The following is a 13946-nucleotide window of genomic DNA, read 5'->3' on the forward strand; positions in this document are numbered from 1 at the left end:
AATTCCAGGAAGCCAAAGAGCAAATCAGAACAAATACCGACACAGCACAGTTTTCCCAGGTCTGGCACTGCCAATCTGCTGGTTTAGCAGTTCCTGTAGGAAGTGGTCTGCTTGCACATCTGTTTTAATTTCAGCATTTGAGACCATTGCCTACTTAGAAAAAGATATTGGGCCTTCTTGACTCCTGGATCCTGTTCTCATGTGTGCCTATGACTAAATGAGACTTTGGGTATTCACTAATTTATTCTTCCTACAATTTACATCATATTTACCTTCCTACACATATGTATAAAACACTTAAAGATTAATAACTGGTCTAAAGTCTTCCTAGGAAGTACATTACAGTATGTGCAATGAACCAAATTGTCTTTTCAGACACTTAGGAAGATTTGGCTCCATAAGAACAGTTACCACAGAAACACCCAAAATACTTTTCCCTACACTTGCCACACCACAGTATGTGATGTGCCACAGCCATTTCCTCTCTCTGAAGATGTGCATAATTGTGGCATGTTGGATAATGCAGTAAGCATGGAGAAATGGTAACTTTTGAAATGGAAAAATGATAGTTTGCACAGTAATTGCAAGCCATCATACTTGCCAGAGTTACTTAACCACAAGACAGAACAACGGCTGGCCCCAGTTTGAGGCAATTAAACTCCACAGCAATCAAAATAAGAATAAAAAGCTTTTGTCACAAGTGTACTTTTTTGTTTTTACTGGAAATCATGAAGCTCAGCCTCAATGAATCAGAGCTTGAGCCAAACTACAGGTCTCCCTCTGCGAAGACTCTGGTCTGTGCCCTTTGTGCTTTCTCTGGGCAGCTGGCACCGAGGAGAGGAACAGGCAGCAGCTCCCAATATTCTTTCCAAGAGCAGCAGCCAGGTCAAAGGGAGGCAAGCATTGCCTTACAGAGACCTGGAGCTGTTACAGGGTTTGTCTGGCATTTAAGATATGATCTCATGTCCACTGATGGGCACTTTGTTTATGGAATCAAGTCCATAACAAGTAATGAACAGATTGATTTGGTGCATAAAGTTGCACTTTGTTATTTCTTCAAAATCTAGAGTTATAGTTACTTATATTTAGTATATGTAATAACTAATAAAGCAATTGAGTTAATACAAAGTGAAAGCTAAAAGACTACTTCTACAGCACCGTGATGGGTCAGTTCCCTCCTTCAAGCAGCATTATTCCCTCTTTAGCAATATTATTCCCTCTTTCACATTCCTGTCATTTTCTTCAAACCAATTACCCCTGTGCCCATTCCTTCAATTTATTTTGGAGGTGCCTAGGCTGGGGGGTGGGGAGAAAAACTATTTTAAATTGAAAAAAGCTCTAGACAACTTGAATACATTTTTAACAAAGAAAACTTGAGGCAGTGTGAAAAACTCTTTACATATTATCCTTTTATGAGAACTTTTCTCCCCTACTAGTTCACCGTTCTTATTATTAAAAAAAAAATGAGTTCTAGCTCCTTACTCTTTCCCCCCACCTTCTCCTCTCCTTTCTGACACACCGTATTTGCTTTCGAAAGGAATTGGGAATTTTGAGCCTTTTCTGTACCTGGCGTGCTATCTGTTAGAGAGGCCTTTCATTAGGAGATTACATAAATGGTACTTGAAGCAATACTGGTGCAAAACAATATTCTAAAGGAAAAATTTATTCATGTGATAAGAATTGCCTCATTTATTTTCCATAGAATTAGATCTGATTAATGTTTCTATTTTCAAAGCCCATTAAACTGTAGTCTGCCTTTGGCAAACGGTAGAGATTCACAGTGCTAAACAATGTTTTTGTTTTGTTTATAATGAGTTTTATTTACTATTATTTTCTGACATAGCTTCTTGTGCTCAGGTTTTGACAAAGGCAAATAAAATTCTGTTGAAAATAGAAACAAATAACAAGATTGACACAAATAATTCCATCTTCCTAGCCGTGTCCAGAAACTGCAAGATTCAAAAGAAAAGCTTAAATTCTCATACAATGTACCATTAGGTGCAAGAGCTGCCAACCAGGATCATAAAGGCAGAAACCACAAAGGAGGACTCCAGGTACAAGGAACCTGATTAATCCCAAACTATTCTCCTGTCCGTCCTTTAGGCACAATTGCCAGCCTCTCCATGGAAATAGCTCCAAAATCTGCCACCAGGTGTTTGTGAAATAACTTCACTCTAGGAAAATGCATGGGTTTTAAGTACCTTGTTTAGATGGCATGTTTATCCATGGAAACCCCCAAGAAACTAAGAGAAGAAAAAGAATATTCTTATATCAAACAATATTATCTAGAACATGTCCTGTCACAAGGTCATTCTTCTGCACATAGGGGTTTTTGATGAGAGGTGGAATGACAGAGCACTAGCTCTTGAGCTCTGGCACTGCTCTTGAGCACTACAGGGTGGGTACCTGCCATTCCCATTAAGAGCTACTAGCAAAAGAGACAAAAATAGTGTTTGTCTTATGCAGTTTGAGTAGGATCATTTTTAGAAAGGGATTTGTAGGAGTCTGAAGTCCCACAGTTTCTTGCACCTCTAGAACAGGACTTTTGGTTTCCTTTTTTGTTCGTCTTAAAATAATTTCCTAAAGACAATTGAATTAAGCTACTTTGTAAAAGTAGTAAACTCTTCTCTTTTGTCTATTAGTACAGTGACAAAGTACACAATCCTTAGCACCCAGAGAGCATCCTTCCACCTTTGGCTTTAGTTTGGACAAGGAATTGTGCTGTAATGATAGTCTCCAATGTGACAAACAGCGTGTTTCTGTCAATCTTCATTGAACCTTATCTGGATTGTTATCATGCTCAGATCAGCATCAAAATTAAGATGGTGGTTCAATTTCCACCTATCATCATGAAGGGAGTATGGAGGATTCAGAAGCATTAGAAATTTATATTATCAAATTGAGAGAGAAGTGACATCTGTCCTACCTATTTTGCATATTTGTCCTATTTTTTGTTTAGAAACAAAACATAGCAGTGGCACGTCCACAACTATGACCAAACTGTTTTGCCATTTTTGTACCTTATTATAAGGAAGCAACACTAACAGGTTGGCAAAGGGCTTCATAGTAGTCCTGGCAATTTACAGCACACCCTCTCTCTGCTTTCACATCCGCAGAAAACAGTCCCCATGACGCTCAGAACAAAACAAAGACTCTATTTTTGTCACAATCCTGCCATTCCACACCAACAAGACACTTACCAGCACTACAATTTACCGTTACATCATTTTGGACCTGTTTGTAGTACCCAGGCCTATTTTATCATTGACCTTTCTGTGACATGCATTGGGTCCTGCAGGATATTATGAAAATAATTGCATAAATCCTAACTTTTGCTAGAGCTGAACAGATCCAATGTGAGATAATCTTCACTGTACACAGCTATTCTGAAGGTCTTGATGGGAAGTTGTACGCTTTTTTGGACTGCCAGTGGGAGCTTTGGGGCATTTTAGAGACAGTAAGGGAAAGCAGATGGGGGGGGGGGGGGGGGGGGGAGGCTGGAGCTTAGAGAAAAGAAGTGGGGAAGAGGTCAGATTTATACACTCAGGAGAAGAATACTAACTCCAAAGTACTTACTGAGGAATTTACAGCATCTGCTGTTTGACTGAAATGAGGTCTCACAGGTATTGGCTGTATTAATCCCAACACACTTGGAAACACATTTTCCATTCGCATGGTAATTATGAGCCAAGCTCTTTTTTTTTTTTAAAACTCCATTCCCCCTAAAAAAAACAGCAAACATGCACACCTATGTCTAGTTGAGCAGAACAAAAAAAAAAAAATCAAAAAGCTACCTCATCTTCCAAAGCATAGAAAAACCAACCTCTAAGCAGGAATCAACACAAATTTGCATCCCTAGCTATAAAACCTCAGCTGCAGCTTGTAAGTGCAAATGTAGGTCCACACATGTAGCACATAATCACAACCACACATCAATTTCACTTTCAAAGTTAAACAGATTCAGGAGGTGCAAAATTTTCCCTCCAAATTCTACATTTCAGAGCCAGTCAATTGCTTTTCCATTTGTAGAGGACAACAAAATAGCAAGGAAAGCTTAGAGGACACTTTACCAGGAAGCATATTTCAGATTTATTCCAGTTTCAGAGATATTGATTTCAAAATGATACTTCAGATTAAAAAAAGTAGTGATTTACAATTCTTTGCCAAATCCCCTGACGTTGACTGTCCAGCCAGTTGGGGTTTGGTTTTGTTTGTTTTCTTGTGGTAACTAATTCCCCAGCAGCCCTACATCTTTGCACGGGCGGTGCCCCTGCAGCAGGGCACTCAGGACTATCGTATTTAGGGACTGCTATGGGTGCCTACCAACATCGCTTTTCTGAGGAAAAGAACTGGGGAGGGAAACACAGTCTTAAAAGTTACTAAACCAGTTAATCCTTAACACATGGAACAGAGAAATTCTCTGGCCAGGAAAGCTTTCTCACAAGTGACTGTAGAAACCCTAATTTGAAGATGAGAGTAAGGTGGTGTTCCAGCCAAGAAAGGTGCAAATATTTCAAATGAGATAATTTGAGGATGCTGATGTTTTACATCAGCTCCTCCAGGGTATTTTTGTAATGTCCAAGATAAGGCCCTAAACCCAGATCTAGAACACAAATTGCCAAGAAGGAGACCTATATTTTTACTAATTCATATATGGAGACTGTAAGTAGTAAAATCCCTATGTCTAGGGCAAAACTCTGCAATAGACTCACTGTATGTATAGTGTGCTATATCATGCTATGGCTTCTTGCTCTAGGACAGAGACTGTCACAGAAGGCTCCAAGTAATATAAAGTTTAGAGAAAAGTCTGAGTTCATGAATCACAATTTGTTTCAACATTAACAAGTGTTCAGTTGCCCAGTTTCAGTACTCTTGGAGCATACTGAATAAACTGTCTGCAAAGCCTCACACAGGTGCCTTGTACCAACACAACGGAACATTGCAATTTCCTAACTCGTAGCTGTGTTCACTTCCACAGGGAGTGACATGGACCAGATTTTATCAAAGATGAAATCTGAACTATCTTTTGAATTGTGTGTTGCCTATTCGCCAAATACAACAGGAAGGAATTACACCTAGTCTACCAATTACTTGACTTCTTTCCCACGATGGGATCTAACCATAAAAGAAACTTCTTTGTTTCTCTAGGTTTATTTGCAAGGAACATAGGCTGAAAGATATCTATTGCTTACACGTTTTACAGGCTGATTATCTGTTGCTGTTTCTGTATATAAGTTTGTACAATCATACACTTAAATATGCACTTTTTATTTAAATAAATTCAATCCCAGATCTCTTGAAAATGAAGCTATCCATTTTTCTTTTTTTTATAAAAAGTCTTGACTCCTTTACCCCAGGTGTGCTTTCACCTAGGCAGTGGCTTGAACAGACAGTTATTCTGTGGTCTCTAGCTCCATTCACTTGAAAAGCCAAAAACTTGAGCCATTGTTGAGAAAGCCAATTATTCAAAGCTGTGCAGCTTAATGGCCACAGAATACTTCGCTTAGGGTGCAGTTTTGCTATGGCCAGAAGTTTTGGTGGTGGTTTTTTTCCCTAATGATTAGGTAGCCCCTTTTTGTAGGTATTTTCTTTTTTTTTTTTTTTGGGGGGGGGGGGGGGGGGGGGGGGAGGAAATTTTGAAGTGGACCAAAAAAAAAACACAACCCAACCCATTACTAAATATCAGATTCACCAATCTATGCAAGTCACAGCCTTAAAGATACATCCATCAGATACATCCAAGAAAAACTTTGACACAAATCTTGGAAACTGAACCAACAAAACCAGAACCATTTCTTTGCGATTAGGGATGCTCGTTGCAGAGCAGGGCCAAGCACAAGGTTCTGATTTGAAGTTTTCAAGGCCTTTCCTGATACATTGAGAGATACTTGCATAGAAGACAGACATATATCTGTCCTACACATGATGTTTCAAAGCTCAGTCAGACTGACAGACAATATATCACAGACATAACTAGATTTAAATATCTTCAAATCATTCTCATAGATATCTATTTCAGTTACTGCAAACACCTAGTTTAGAGCATAAATTAGGGTGCCAACAAAGAGGGATTTTGGCCCCGAGTCTCCAGCCTTTGCAGGCCACGAGACAAGGGCAAACTAAATGCCCGGAAAAACAAGAGACAAGCTACCTTCCCCACTTCTGCAGCCAGCGAGGTGAAAAGCTAATCTCCAGGGTAAAGCTAGAGCAGCCTCCCGCAACAAGCGCTAAGCGACTTGCTGTCCCTTAGCTTCTGTTGGCAAAGGCTCCTGCAGTACAGCAGTGCGTCAGATGTTTGAAGAGCTCATGGGGAACTGCCCACGGAGAGGAGAGAGCCCATGGGGTATTGCTGCACTGCTGCGGAGATACCCCCAAACAACATTGAGCAAGAAGACTCTCGGCTGCCCTGGGAGCTGAGCAGCCAGTGCCCTCAGGAGCATCGCCAAGGGGCCTTACTTTACATGAGAAGAAGGGCTGGTTTCATACAGCTTCACTGCAGAGCCAGAGGATGGTGGTGCACCATCATCATCTAGCTGCACACATGGGCTTGGGTTCAGCTTAAAAGAAAACAACTACAGAGACAAATCCACAGAAGCAAACATACTTACGCAACTTCCAGGTTCATAGAAAAAAAGCCACAGCCTTCCTCTCATGCGCTGAAGCTACCACCTTTTCCTGTCTCAAATTGCTCTCCACTGCAGTGGTTGGTCAGCGACACGCACTGATTTCATGTTTGTCAAACATTGTTTCAAAAGCAGCACTCCGTAAGCTACTGACTTCAACCCCCAAACACCAGCTTCTATATGAAAGTCACAAAAAAATAAGTACTCCCCTCAACACCCACTCTCAAATACTTTCCAAGCTTATTAATGTAAATCTAACCCACCTGTGCAAGCTGGTAGAGGCACAGGCTGAGCTTGTCAGCACCAAACAGCAGTGGAAGGGGAGCAATAAACAAACACAACAGAAGCTATGACAGAGAAAAGCTGTCCTGCTCACATTCAAGTCAATGGCAAAAGTCCCAACAAGAAGCAGCGTTGTGCCCTGCATCAGCAGCCAAGAGCTCAGTGCAATAATCTTACTTTCCCTGTGCCTTCCTGTGCAGCTTGCTAAAAAAAAGAAATTCCCGGTGCGCTCCTTACACAGCATATCCCTTATCTTCTCACTGGAAACACAAGAAAATTCATTGCAACCAGACCCTGTGCTGTAACACTGATCATATTTCAGTACAACTGGTAAATAAAGAAAAGTCTTACATAACAGTCTTCATTCAAGACACTTAAATCTGCAGCTTCACATCCACTTTATGCACTTTCAGTCACATAAAAGTAAAACACTTTCCCCTAGAAGAAAATCAAGGATGGTAGAAAAAGGCAATGCATTCTGCTGGCCCATTTAACAAATGAAACATTTACTTTCTGTTTGGTGTAAAGTGACAGCTGGCTTATTAGAGCTGACACTGATCCTCCCGGGAGGATTTCAGTGAGTGAGTTGCACAGGTGAAGGTCAAAGCAGCAAAGGAATTAAATGAAGAGAGGAAGGAAGCAGCATCCTCTTAAGGACAGAAATTAGCTAACAAAAAAGCTATTCCTAATGCGTCCCTCGCTGGTTGGAAATACAGCACTTTCAAAATGCTCTGTTCTCGAGAAGTACTTCCAAGAGACTTTTTTGAATTTAAGTTTTTTATACCTGGTCTCCAGCTGCGTGTGCTGCAGGCACGACCCCAGTGCAGTAAGGACTCCATGAACGCATTTTGTGCCATGTCGCTGCCTGACTTACTCAGTATCAGAGGCGACACGTGTAATATTCTCACTTCTGAATCAGACATTGCTTTTGACGTATGTGAGAAGGAAAATTAACATGGGATGATCCACTTTTTAAAGTGAATAATATGACAAACAGCCGTACTGCCTCAGTGAGTTTGAACTACCCCGCCATGCACGCACAGCTGGCTGCAGAGAGCCAAACGAGTTCTCTGGTTGCCCTCGGCAGACCTTCAACACCCCAGAGGAATTAAGAGTTTAGCCACAAGACGATCAGTTTTCACCAAGGTTTGTTTGGCACTCCTGCTTTTGCCTCCCCGGGTCCAGCCCGGGCCGCAGTCTCCCTGCGGGACCTCGGCAGCCGCTGCCCCGCAGCGAAAGCTGGAGGACGAAGTTTGCACCCCCCGAGGGGAGAGGCAGAGCTGGTGACGGAGGGTGTAGGTCCGGTGCCCGGCTCTGGAAAGAAATGGGGATTTGAGCCCTGGCAGCGTAGGAAGTCCTGCCTCAGGCGAGGTGCACCACCTTGTTGTGGCAAACCCGTATGGGGAGACAGAGTCCATGCTGCCCACGTCATCTGATTTTTGTTCCTTTTCATGTTTGCTCTGCTGAAATTACAGCAGTGAAAATAAAGCAACACGTTTTCACTAACCCTGACTCCACTGCGCTGAGAAGGGCAGCGTGTCTGTGTCCCCGCTAGCCCACACAGTCAAATGGAGGACGTGGGTGCTGGTGCACCTGCACCCGACCGGGGCGCCTCAGCAGCCTGGCACGGGCGACGCAGGATGGCTCTCAGCCGCCTCGCGCTGTGCCCCAACTCCAGGGCAAGCCAGGCTCGACTTCCAAAACTTCTGGATGCTTCAACTGGGCAAATACCAAATGACTTGGGTGTGAGCCATGCCTTGGGAGCCCCTGCGACCAGCGTGTTTGTTACACCTTTCACGTTTGAAGAGAGCAGAAGAGCAGCTGAAAGCGCTAAGCCCAACCTTGTCCAGCACAGCCCCCTCTGGAAATCTCTTACTCTGAATATTTCAGCTCCCTTCCAGCACTGGTTTTAACTCCTTCCTGACTAAGAACCCAAAAAGCATGAGCGCGAGCAGTTTCTGGCTATCAGTGACCCATCACCATCTGGGCGTTTTGGGTTTCCCTAACAATTCTTGAAGTCAGTGAGGTGCATTTGGGTTTGCATGGAGAGGCTGCTAACTTAAATCTGATGGGTGCCAGCAGCGCTGGTTTTAATCTTGGCACTCTCCAGGCACACTTGTATGATCCAAGGTTACAGATTCTATCCTTCCTTCTCATAGATATCACTTACCTAAACCTATGAGGGCCTATCCTGGCCAGAGACAAATTGACGTGGCTTCACTGACTACTTCAGGGTTCTGCCAGGGTACACAGTCTGGGGATGTGAGCATATAAAAACAGCACCATTGCTCTAGAAGTAACTTTTCACTGGTGTCTACTAGGTCTGATTTATTGCAATTTTGATGAGTTGGCATTCTGGTATCACAAATGATCATGTGCAGCTCCACGTGAGAGAGCATTCAGAACCACAGAAACCAGATTGTTTTCACTTGATCTAACTGGGGATGAAGGCCCAAAAATAAGCATGTTTGAGAACAAATTTTCAATTCCTGAAATGCATCAGGCAAGTAATTTGGTCTATTGAATACTGTGGTCAGTTTTCAGAGCTAGGCATGGCATATAGAGCGGTACTTGACCCTTTTCCTCCTAAACACAAAGAGAAAGAAGTGAAATGGGTTATTACCTGGTTCCTCTGCAATCAGGAGGGAAATTATGCCCATTTAGGCCACCAGACATGGCACCAGTGGCCCTGCATCCCCACAGGAGCTCACAGAGGAATGATTCCCAACTGTTTCTGGCTGTGCCACAAGTTTTTTCCCATGTGACAGGAGAGCTGGGCAGGTTTACTTTCACAGAATATTCTAGATTTGCTAGATGAATAAGAGTGACACAGAGCAGGTGTATTATCCCCATGTGTCATGACTTTCCCAGCAAAATAAGAGTCAGAAAACCAACTTCCCGATTCTCAGTCTTCCTTCAAACCACTCCTAGTAGATTTGAGTCAGTTTGCCAGACTATTAGATTTTTGTTTGGCAACACCTCTTTCTTACACTAAGAAGATCAATATAGTGCCTGGATGTCAAAGCTATGCTCAGAAATAGCACATAGAAAGACAGGATCTGAGAAGTTTGGCTTAGCCATAAAGTCTCGCAGAGTCCCAGATCTTCTCATCTGATCTACTCCAGTTTCAATCAACAGTTTAAATCCTGATTCTCTGGATAATATCCTGAGTTTGAGCACATCTCCATGGAAGACCCCAAGGAATAGGTATATGTAATCAAATACATTTCTTGGCTCTGCGCAATTTCTGTGAAATACTGAAGAAAGCCACTTGCATGCTATTCACACTTAATATAGAGCACATACTCAAATAAACATTCTAAGGTAGAAATGAACTAATAAGTAGCTCTAATCTCTTTTAAAGGTCACAAGCCCGCTAAAATGTTTTCAATGCATTTTCAAGTATGAGCCTACCCAAAACCAGTGGATGTCTTTCCTTCTGCTGGGTTCCCAGCATGAGGTGCTTTCCCTCCCTGTGGAGCTTGGCCTGCAGAAGTTCAGGCCTTCCCAGGGCTCCGACTTTGGACTCTGATGTCTGCAGAGGGAGCGTCTTTCACCAGACTGTCTGTCCCTGGCTACCTCCCACCCCGTCAGCCTCTGCAGATGGAGGGTTAGAGTCCAGAAAACACGGCGAGGATAGCAGGGAAGCAACTGAGCTACTTGACTTGCGACTAAGCACAATCCGTTTAGAAGTCCAGTTAGAAAAGTTAAGGCTAATTGCCACTTGGGAGGGAGGGCGGGAGGGAGGGAGAATCAAAGAAAAAACCTTCTTGCTTAAGAGATAAGGACAACAGTATCTAATCCCAGCTGAAGTTCTTCCCTTTGTGCTTAACAGAAGTTCACTCCGTTGGGTCCCCTGTGTAGCCCTCCCAAACCAATCTAGCTTTCATCTGATGACCTACATTATTCAAAAAGACTCTTCCAGCAATCAGGAAAAGAGCACGGGTACTCATCCTCTGAATTTCCTTTTAGACAGCACTGCCACCTCTGACACTCTCAGGGATCCCTATGGAGGGCTACAAGACCCCCCATACCACAGGGCATTTCCATATGGACCAGTGCCACCCATTTTATGGCCCATTAAGACCAGATAGCCACCTGGGGAGATGACTGAAGAATGAAGAATGGAGTTAATTGGGCCAGGTACACAGGAGGCAAAAGAAAGTTGGCACACAGTCGCTCACACTACTCTAGCTGATTACACTGGTAGTAAACCTTGTACTCTTAGACCACATTTGCTTTCCAGGCCCAAGAAAAATATGGGCTTCCTCCTGTTCATTAAGTCAGTATGAAGACTGGTACGTAACTCCTGCAAAAAAAAAAAAAGCTTTCCATGGCTGTGCCATCCTGTATGTACCTCTCCAGCAACTCGCTTCAAGCCCATTTTATTTCCTCTTTCATCACCAGAACCTTCTGCCAGAAATGACACATTAAGTAGTTGGCATTCAAAAACACAAAAAAAAAAAGGTGAATGGGGAAAAACCACATCTGTGCACAGAATGATGGTTGTAAAGAGAGCAAGAGCAATGTCAGTACCCTTTGGAAAAAAAATTTATATAGGCCAAAGGATGACTGCCAATAAATACTAATATCCTTTATTAGACATTGCGTGTCTTAACCCCATTTCCCTTAATGCTTTATTACACATTTTACCTCGTACGACACTGATGGAGATTTAAAGCCACCTCAAAGAGTACAAGGGTGTATAAAAGAAGCAAAGAAACATTTTGATTTCCTCTTTACCAAAGAGGAGGAAACAAACTAGTGATGATAGTAAAGTGTTAAAAATGTATAATCTGTTTTTCAGTCTTCCAAATATCTTCCCTACATACAGTCATGTAGACATACCAAATCCATAAAATACTTCATTTTTGTCTCCTCCTACAGATGCAGCACAATTTTGACCTCCAACACAGTGTACAGGTTTCTTGGTGAGATTTTCAGCAAACAAATTAAAACCAAACTGTCCAAGACTGGAGTCCCACAACATGAAACTGCAAAGATTTTTGAAGTGAATATTATACACCTGTGTCAACCAATTCCAGTGAGACTTGTCATATGTTTTTATCTGTACACATAAATCTTTAAAATATGAAACCCTAGATATGGGGGGATTTACCCCATGTATTTATATTATGAAACTTAAAATAGCTTTTATGTTATTCTAGCATTTATCAGTCTTGACTTAAACCCACGTTGCATTTACTTAAAGAGAGGAGGGAAAGGAAAAGAAGTGAATAAAAAGGTTTTCATGAAAATGGCCCTAATTTAGAAGGAACCTGGTACAACTGTCTTCACACTGTCAACATGCTTCCACACTCCATTTGGATGTAAACCACTTTAAACAAAAAGCATAGATATACATTACAGCTTTTTTAAGTCCGTCTGTAGAAACTGCCACATGTGCAACTGAGAAAAAGTATCTATCCCAGTAATAGCTTTCCCTTTCCAAGAGGAAATATTTGCATCAGCGTACGCAAGTTTTAGAAATACAGAAATAAGTGCCTAACGGCTGAGCTATGCTCACTTTCCACAGACTGCAGAGATAGGACCGTTCACATAAAATGAAGATAAGGTTCAAAATAAAGTAACGATACAAAAATATACGCTAAGATACAGAAACACAAGTCTTGAATAGCAGAAGAAAGCATTCTGGAAAACGGTGTTATCACATACACATTCACCTCCTTTTTTACATTCAAAGCCTATGAAAGTTCCAGTCCAAAATGCATTGACAGAAAACGTTGCTCAACTGCCTAAACATCACATTTAACACACTCACTGCTCTTACAGAGTGTCGGTATGGATTTAACCTCACAGACAGCTCAGAAGACTATGGACAAATATCCTCACCCAATAATAATTACCAGTTGTTCTCATTTTCTTTCTGTATATACTGACAAATATGCTTTTTCAGCCGAAGCAGCCAATTACCTGCTGTGCTTTGTAAGCTCCCATCCACACTCCCCAGGAAACGGATAACGTGCTGTGCAGCACAGTGAGGAGAGCTCACTCGGATGTAAAATAATTCTGAACTTACTCAAGTAAAGTCTCTCCACTGCATTCGCAGGCTGAGCTATGTGTTAACCATATTTATTCACCACTGAAAGACTATACAGTTACAACCCTGGCGAATACTGAGCATTTAAATAATTCTACTTTTGCTTAGCCACACAAAGAGGTTTTATTCTTCCACCACAGCTGTACACAAAAGAATAGAGTGCCATTTCAAATCAAGACTCCTGAAGTTACTACTTACCAGCTTGTGATTATACATTCAGTAAGCCTGACGAGCTGAAAAGATTTTGTTGCAGAAGACAAAAGTTACAAAAAAGCAGGCAAAGTTAACAGAAATGAAGGGAAACTAGCATAAATCCTCTCTTCATTCATCTACTTAAATGTTCCTGAAGACTAAAAAGGATCTTAAAGAAAGTGCTCTCAGCAAAGACTACATCCTCTTGTCACTCAAACCCTGCATAGTTTCAGCTAGGCATCCGTCCAAAAAGACATGGAATTATTCTATTTTTGTCTCCCAGTGCAAGTGGAAACACTTTTACAGATTTGTGGTGAGGATTTCAATTTTTGTAGTGGTCAGCTAGTAGAGGAACGTAATTAAAGACCCTCTTAGACATAAGACTGTCCACAAAGGAGGAACTGGATATATCTGGAGATAAATAACAATTCCATTACAATACGGTCTGATATAGAAGCACAGTCAAAACTTTCAACAAGGTTAAAAATCCAGATGTGGTTTACTGGAAGAAAGTTATTAAAAACTTTTTTTTTTAAACAGCATTGTTGTCAGGAGTAGTGGAACAACAACACATTTTCAACAAATGTAGGCTTATCTTTTTTAATGAAATAATTTTAGTAAAAAATTTAATGATATTATGTGGAAAGCTAAACATTTGTTTTACCGCCCATGTTATGTCTGGTATGTTACTGTTTTTATTCAACACAGGTGTTTCCTTAGAAGTGCTTCACATTTTGCCTATTGCTGACCTATAAAATAAACTTTCTAAACCTCTGACTTTGTAAAGT

The 13946-nt window shown here is 41.6% G+C and overlaps 1 protein-coding gene across 1 annotated transcript in view; it reads right to left on the reverse strand.

Annotated features, from left to right (window-relative positions):
- INSC (INSC spindle orientation adaptor protein) overlaps positions 1 to 7389 on the reverse strand; it is a 143091-nt gene extending 135702 nt beyond the window's left edge. Inside the window, exon 1 of the mRNA XM_075048012.1 lies at positions 7257 to 7389. The gene's annotated coding sequence lies outside the window, so the exon portion shown is untranslated. The remainder of the gene's footprint in view (positions 1 to 7256) is intronic.
- Between the last annotated feature and the right edge of the window lie 6557 nt (positions 7390 to 13946).

The sequence above is a fragment of the Buteo buteo genome, chromosome 16 (assembly GCF_964188355.1).
Source record: "Buteo buteo chromosome 16, bButBut1.hap1.1, whole genome shotgun sequence".
In the NCBI taxonomy this organism is placed as follows: Eukaryota; Metazoa; Chordata; class Aves; order Accipitriformes; family Accipitridae; genus Buteo; species Buteo buteo.